Source organism: Cryptomeria japonica, chromosome 6 (genome assembly GCF_030272615.1).
Source record: "Cryptomeria japonica chromosome 6, Sugi_1.0, whole genome shotgun sequence".
In the NCBI taxonomy this organism is placed as follows: domain Eukaryota; kingdom Viridiplantae; phylum Streptophyta; class Pinopsida; order Cupressales; family Cupressaceae; genus Cryptomeria; species Cryptomeria japonica.
The window spans coordinates 566,847,207-566,855,340 of NC_081410.1; positions in this window are offsets into that span (position 1 = coordinate 566,847,207).

An 8,134-nucleotide genomic window follows, 5' to 3' on the forward strand; every position below is an offset into this window, starting at 1 on the left:
ATAAAGATTGCTCGGTTAGAGCTACATTTAGCTATTTCTAATAGCTTACCCTGTTAGGAGTAACAAGATCTGTTAGATCTACCTTGCTAAAGGATTTTACAACATTAATCTGAATGTTGCACCTGGTTAGAGGCTTTACAATTTATAGACTTGGTTAGAGTCTTTTACCCTATTAAAGGTTTCTCTTTCAACTTCACAATATTACAATAAAATCATTACAAATATCTACAACTTTACATCTAAAATGTTATAGCAGACTCTATGTGCTCAGAATAAGATTACCTTGCTTATAGCATACCTTGGTAATCCATATTGTAACTTGGTAAACCCTTTTGTTTACTCTGTTCTTCGATTGTTCTCTGATAACCTTCTTGGTGACCTCTTTGTGTCTCTATAATAGTCTTCCTTCATAAATACACACACTTTTTACTCTCTTCCCATGCTGTATAAATAGATCTCTAAAAACGGTGATCTAATTCATTGCTTTGATCTTACAAACAAGATTCCTCGAATGAATAACTAAACAAAATATTTCATTGGCTAGATTGACCTTGCGATCATACACAATCTTCTAATGCAATTTCCAATGTAATAACGGTTAGATGTGCCTCGATCTTGTAACACGTTTTCATGTGCATGTCCAAGTTCAATGTATCTGGTAACATGTTTCACTCGGTGAATATCAACTCGGTGTGTTAACTTTACTGCTCGGTAGCAATAAAAGGATACTCGGTAAATAGCTCGGTGAATACTACATTCTATGACTGCTTTCTTCTATAATCGACTAGACTGTTCATACAGACTTCTCTATGTGTACCGACTGCATGATTCGGTAATGCTAACCGACTAGAATATATAGTATGACTTTGAATATAAAAACTAATGGCAATTTGATAAGTAGTAACAACTTGTGTACTAGTGACTCCAACAATGATTTTTCTAGATGACATCAATAACACCATTTCCACTATTCATAAATGACAACATTTCTCATCAATCTCCCATATTGGTTGATATCAATGACAACGCAATACCTACAATCATCTCAAATAATATCAATAAAGAATGAGTTGTAGCTACAATCATAAGGTGAATCCTCACACATTTTAGGTGGGTGACTTAGTTCTTGGAGTAAATCTTATAAACTTAGCAAGACAGGGAGAAGAAGGGCAAGCTTGAGCCAAATTGGCTTGGTCCTTATATTATCATAGGAGTCTATGGATCAGGTGCATATCAACTCTTGACACTAGATAGAGAATATTTGGAGGATCCTATCAACAACATGCACCTTCTTAGGTTTTACACATAGTTTATTCGAATATCCCATTGTCAAAAATACAAAAAATACAAAAAATATATATCAAAAATACAAAAAAATTTGAAAAATCGAAAAATGTAAAGAGAAAGAAATTAGTCCTATGGTGAAAACCACTTCGGTGCCATCATGGGAAGTACCATAGTGAAAATAGGGTTAACAATTTCATGTGTAGAGATATTGTTGCTCCATCCTTTAGGATTCAATCTCATCCTTTCATTGAGTACACAATCACATTCTACTCCATAGTAAATTTACCCATTCTCATCATTGCTTGCTATTGATCTATCTTAGATTGGTTAGCCATTTATAATAAACCTCCCATTTCACCCTTTCCTTCCATAATAAATTGTGTCCAATCTACAACTGGGGCAAAATCCTAAATCTAGTGATGGAAGTGGTACCCTGAGCATCGCATGTTTTGAGGAACATCATCTTTTCTTCCTCCTTTTTGTGCACAATCCACAATAAAGTCACTTGCATCACCAATACACAATAAAATTTTTTTTCTTCTTCACAATAAGTACCAATTTCATGGATTCAGTCAGTTTTAGATGAAACACAAGCAACAATAGGCTTTCAACAAATGAAATTTTTCAGTAGACTTTGGCAAAACCATGGTTTTCAGTAGAATCTGTCCTTTATCATGATGACAACATTGTGACCAAATCAAACATGTTAACATATGTTACAAGAAACATAAATAACTTGATAATTTCATTGTGTGTTGGTATCAAGTCTTGGTTTTCTTTTGATTCATCTTTTACGTTGACATGTCTTTTACCTTTTGTAGGATTTATTTGACTAGAAATTTTATCTCCAAGTTGTCTTTGAGTAGAAAGGTGAGGATGGGATATGTTCACCTATTGTTTTGTTGTCTATGGATTGTCTCTTAGTAATGCTATGTCTTGTCCAAGGATATGAGGACATTGTGAGTCTAGTATGAACTGGGGCATTCCTTGTTTGTGACTGTCTGATCTCCGTGCAAATGGGTATAATTATTTTTTGGGTCGAACCTATACCTAGATTGTCATAACCTATTTTACATAATAAAGCTCAATGATGATAAAACACAAGAAGCTCTTTTCACTTCCATATCCTCTATCTTCCATCCTCTTTCTTGATTGACCTTCATCATTCTTTCATGAGTCTATGCAGCTCCTTATCACGTGACTGAGTATAATGACATGCCGAAAAGATCTGCATTTCATATAGCTTTCACCTACATTGTTACATGTTAGCATAACATATACATGCATATATAAATCATGATAGCATCACATCCTACATATATCATTGATTGTAATTTGTATTCTCATAACAAATTATTAAAAGACCAAAAACAAAATAGAATATCTTTCATTCCCTCATGTAAATAAGTCATCATTATACATTAATTTGCATTTTACATTCGTACCATGCATAACATACATATAAAATAATAAAAATATATAGAATTTCATCATTTACAGATTTGAATCATTAAAACAACATAACAAAAATGTAACATGCATCACCATATAGAATCATAAGCATCATATTACATCATATAGAAACATCACATAGGAACACATGCATATAGTTGCTGCAAGGAATGGATCAACTCATATTTCATCATATGGCTAAAAAATCACCCTTAGGTGTCTATATCATCATACAAAAATTGATGCAAAATGGGTCCTAGAGAGCTAAGATGAAGACCCTCCCTCAGGGCCTATAGGTCTCTAAGGAATCTGAGCTCCCAAATATCCAACCCCTCGATCACCTTATATATCCTCTCCTCCCCCTGGTGGTGCGAGTGGACCCATGACCCCACCACTAGATTCTCCCCTCTTATCTCTCCCAGTAGTAGTATAGCGAGAATCTCTTTGATAGGTCCATGCCCATAGCTCTGGCGGTTATGATTCATAGTAGAGGTTTCTCTAGTAGGATATCTCATTGTCTACATAGAGGCAAAAAAGAAAAAACGGATGTGGTATCACCTGTAGTTTTTGCCCTTACAACTCATAAGGTCTCCTCCATGGCTATATATCCTTGTATAGCTTGGTCCCCCTCCCTCTACATCTCAGCCAACTAACGGCTCAATCGAGTCATGTATCTCTCGAGATCCTCGATCTCATTTTCCTATATTGCTGCAATCTCTTGCAATGATAGCAACTCATCCTCCTCATCTCCATCTTGGGGCACCCTCCTACTCACCCTTCTCAAGTGCATCATGTGCCTATCTCTGTCCCTGTACCTATATCAGTCTCCCTGGTACTTATACTTGTCTTTATCCCTCCCTCTATGTTGGCACCTATCCTCCAACCTGTAGGAGTTCTCCTCCTCTTCCTCTAGGTGGCCTCAGTGGTATGTCCCCTTGTCCTACTTGTACTACCTCTCCTCTTGCTACCCTCTCTCCTACATCTCTAGGTCCACCCCTCCCTCTCCCCATCCTCCATGTTTCTCCTCTTCTCCATCTCCTCTATCTCCCCCCACCTCTTTCCTCATCATCATTATCATTCTCATCCTCTATAATGATCGACTCCTCTGGATCTATCAACCTTAGAAAATGATGTGCTACAAAGTACACTGTGCACTCCTTGTCCATGCCATCATCTATTACATTTGGAAATAAGTCCCAAGGAATCAATACCATCTTCTCAAATTGTGTCACTATAGAATCATATGATAAAATCAGTCCCCACTAAGACAACTCTCACATTGTCCACGCAAACTCTCCTGATCCTCGAGGCATCCTCTCCTACCTCCCAAACTACCTGCATACCCTTTCGCATCCTCTTCCTATCCCTCACAATCCAAATAAGGTCTCCATATCACACTATTTATATCATGAATCACTCATCTCCAGTAATCTAGCTTCCCAATCCGTGGATGGGAATTGACCATACTATACAAGTACACATAAGGTTGTTTTTGCCCTCTTCTTCTAAAGTGGACCAACTTTGTCACTACAATGTGCTCATATGCCCACACCTATAGAAATGTCATCCCGCAACCCAACCCACAGCCACCAAGGTACACAAACTAATGCAGCTCATGGTATAGATGTCCTATAATACATGGATACCGTGAAAACCTCTTATGTCCTGTCACTAGGATCTCCAATATCCTCCCCCATCTAATGGATAACCCTTGTGTCACTCTATCAGGGCTTAAGTAACCACTGATGACCCCTCCAACCATTATTGGTAATTTGCATCCATTGCTAGTCATCACCTCCCATCTCATGTGCCCTAGTCTCATCTCCAAATCCAGGTCTTCAAAACCTTGTCTGAATGCATCCTTGTCTTCTTCTCCATCATATACTATGAGATCCCCATGGATCAGAATTTGTAGTATCCTTTATGCATCCTCCAATGTAATTGACATCTCGCCAGTTAGCAAATGAAATTAACAGGTCTCAGAGTGCCACCTCTCTGCTAAAGAACTCAATAACCCGTTGTTCATCTAGATCTCTGGTATGTACATGATATATCTCAAGCCCATATCCTCAACTGTTTCATGCTCCTCAAAGGTCAACTCTACGTGCAATCTTTGTGTCACAAGGAATCTCTCCCATGACTCAATCTAAGGTAGGTAATCCTACATCCAATCAAATCAATCATGTCAATCCTAGTGGTACGCATGTTCATCACATAGTGCTACTTCTATCTTAGTGCTTACATTTATCACAAGGTCCTACATCCTACCCTAGTGTATATGTTTATCACATTACACTCGGTCCTTGTTTTGGTAGAGCACTCACCAGATTTTATCAATTTGATGACTTATCCTAGACTTAGCTTAGCAAACCTACTTATTTTAGGGAACTTGTTGAGTGAATCCACTCAATAGATTCTCTAATTGGCAAAGTATATTTATTACAAAATTTTGAATTCTATCCTATCCTGCAGTTTGTCTCCCTAGGGCACCTGTTTTAGTGAATCCTCTCAATAGTTTATCCAATCGATAATATATGCTTATCATAGAACTATTGATTCTAGCCTGAGTAAATATAGACACATTTTTTCTACATAGACATGGTTTTAGTATTCATAAACATGATTTCCTGCCCTAGATGTGCATGTTTATCATAGATGAGAAGCTACTTTACCTAGTTGCAGTTATTTATCCTAGATGTAGTTGTTTATCACAAACATGCCTGACAAACCTAGACGTGTTTGTTAAACACAAACGTGATAATTTTACTACCTAGACATGATCATTTGCATAGACGTGACCATGCTATTCATAGACGTGTATGTCCTACACAGATGCATCAAAACCTAACCTAGATGTGTTCAAGCAACTTTTTACCAATTGTAAATTTTTTCATTTCTAGTCTAAAGTACAACAAATGAAGCAATAAATGCATAAACGTACAAAGTATATTTGAGGTACTCACTAGATCACCCATGTTTTTTGGCCTCAGGAACTGTCTGACTTGATCAAATCTGTGAATCCTATCCTTCGTTACTGACTTCTCTGATTGCTCTCTAAGCTCTCTATACACTCTGATCTCTTAAGTGTGTAGATGGATATGAGGATGTTTTCTTTGTGGCCTGTACATATAGGTTGCTTAGCCCTAGTCTCCTATGTCAATCTTTTCTCCCTAAACCAGCCTCTATTTTGTCAGTTCTTCATAGTCTTTCTCTGTTATCGAGAATTTGTCAGCAACCCCTTTCAGTCTATCCACCCAATCTTTTGAGGGTGCATATCATTCCCATCTTGGGGCAACTTTTTATTAGTTTATCTTATCTTCTTTAAGCCAACATGACAAGATGCATTGTCTTAAAGAGGGGAAAAATGTAGACACCTAAAATTGCCCTTCTTAATTAAATAAATTATTTATTTATTTAATTAATTCATTTATCTTCTTCTAAGCCTTTTCAAATTTAAATAAATACTTTTATTTATTTAATTGATACCACTTCCTCTCTTAAATTTTATATAAATCTTTATTTATTTAATTCATTCATTAGCCTTTTCTACCCATGACACACTTCATTCATCTCTTAATTCCTACACCACCTACCCTCTCATTATTTTCTTATTTTCTCTACCTACTCTTCAATCCTAGCCGACCATTTATCTATACACCTCTTAGTCTTCTCCCTCCATTTCCTACAATGTTCTCTATATAAGAGGACACCCTCTTCCTTTTCCACCCTAATCATCTAATCAATGCATTTAATCGATCATATGTAATCAAGCCTTCTTGTACTCTAACTATCAACCACAATCTGTTCATTATTGAGCTCTTGTGCATACATAAAATATTAGAGAAAATATATCAAACAAGATCAATGGAGATAGGAGACTCTTCTGGCGCATTTTTGAGGGTTACTGATGGCATCATGTATGTGGAAGATGTTAGGGCATATATTCATTGCACCTTGGATGATTTAAGCACCGAGGAAATCAAGGGTATGTATCAATCTATGATACTAGGCAGCTCTGGAAAAATCAAGCCAGAATATCAAATCATTGAAAACCTAGGGTTAACCGGAATCTTGTATATATCAGAATTCATGGAGGAAAGGATCAGATATGTTCTGAGCATGGTCCATGATAAATTCATCTCGCTGGACTGGCCTCACACTATCACCAAAGAAGCAAGTCAGGAGGTCACTGACTTACGTAAAGCTGGGCAGGATCCAAGGAAGAAGATCTCCAACACTCAGGTTGAAAAGATCACCAGCACAACCCATGATGGAAGATCGATGAGGATCAACACCATCAAAGATACAAATGTAAAATTTTCTTGCATGATCATCGGCTACAAGGTAACACAATCATGTTATTTGAACTCTGTTGCCAGTTCCTGTATCCATGCTGCATACCAGATGATAAATAATGATGGTAAATATGATTTATGTGAATGGATAAGAAATGAATTGATGATAAATCTTAGCAAAATCAAAGGATTCAAGAAAGGGACATTTCAGTTTGGCAATCTTATTTTCTGCTTAATGTTATATTTCATGAATGAGCTACCAGGTTTGGGAAATAAACATTACGCTCATGACATACCAGTAGGCATGCAGATTAGAGATGCAATCACTAGTCTTGGCAACAATAGGGATGAGAAGCTATGGGGCTTCTTCAAAACTTTCCAAAAGAATATGAGAATGAGGGAGAGGATCTCCAAATACATTGTGGAGTATTTTCTCCACTGAAATATGCTTCATTGTAAAAACCGATGAAACCCTCATGGAAGTAGTGGCACCAAGGACAATTTGGGTCACCAAACTGGGCTATGAGGTTGATGATAGCATCTTGGAACTTTGTGCTAAAATGCTTCTTGATTCTCCTTTAGATGACAAGAATTAACATTTTGGCACTATGGAGGAGAAGGCTCTTGAATTCAAAATTGGCTTCAATAAGAAAAGAAGAGAAAAGAAATGTTAAGTCTTAATTGAAGCCTATTTGGATTGAATTCAAAATTGTTGCAGTTGCCTTTGTTGGTTGATTATCCTCTATTTCAGGATCTAAACTGGTAGATCAACTAGCAAAGGCAACTACAACAATTGTAGTGAAAAGCTCTCCTGCAGTAAAGAGGCCAGCTACTTTCATTTCTCCTATCAGTTTTGATTCTGAAATAGAGGATAATCAACCTCTTGCGGTAAGGTTATAGAGGAAGAAATCTTGCAAGCCTCTGGTAGAGGAGAAAAAGGTGGATCCAAGGAGAAAGCTAGTAACAAAAGTAACAACTACACCCACACCTCCGGCAAGGAAATCTACTCAGAAGAGGAAGCCATCTCCATCCACTCCTGCAACCACCAACAAGAAGAATAAAAAGAGCGATGAAACCAGTGAATCTGGTAGTGTTACCAT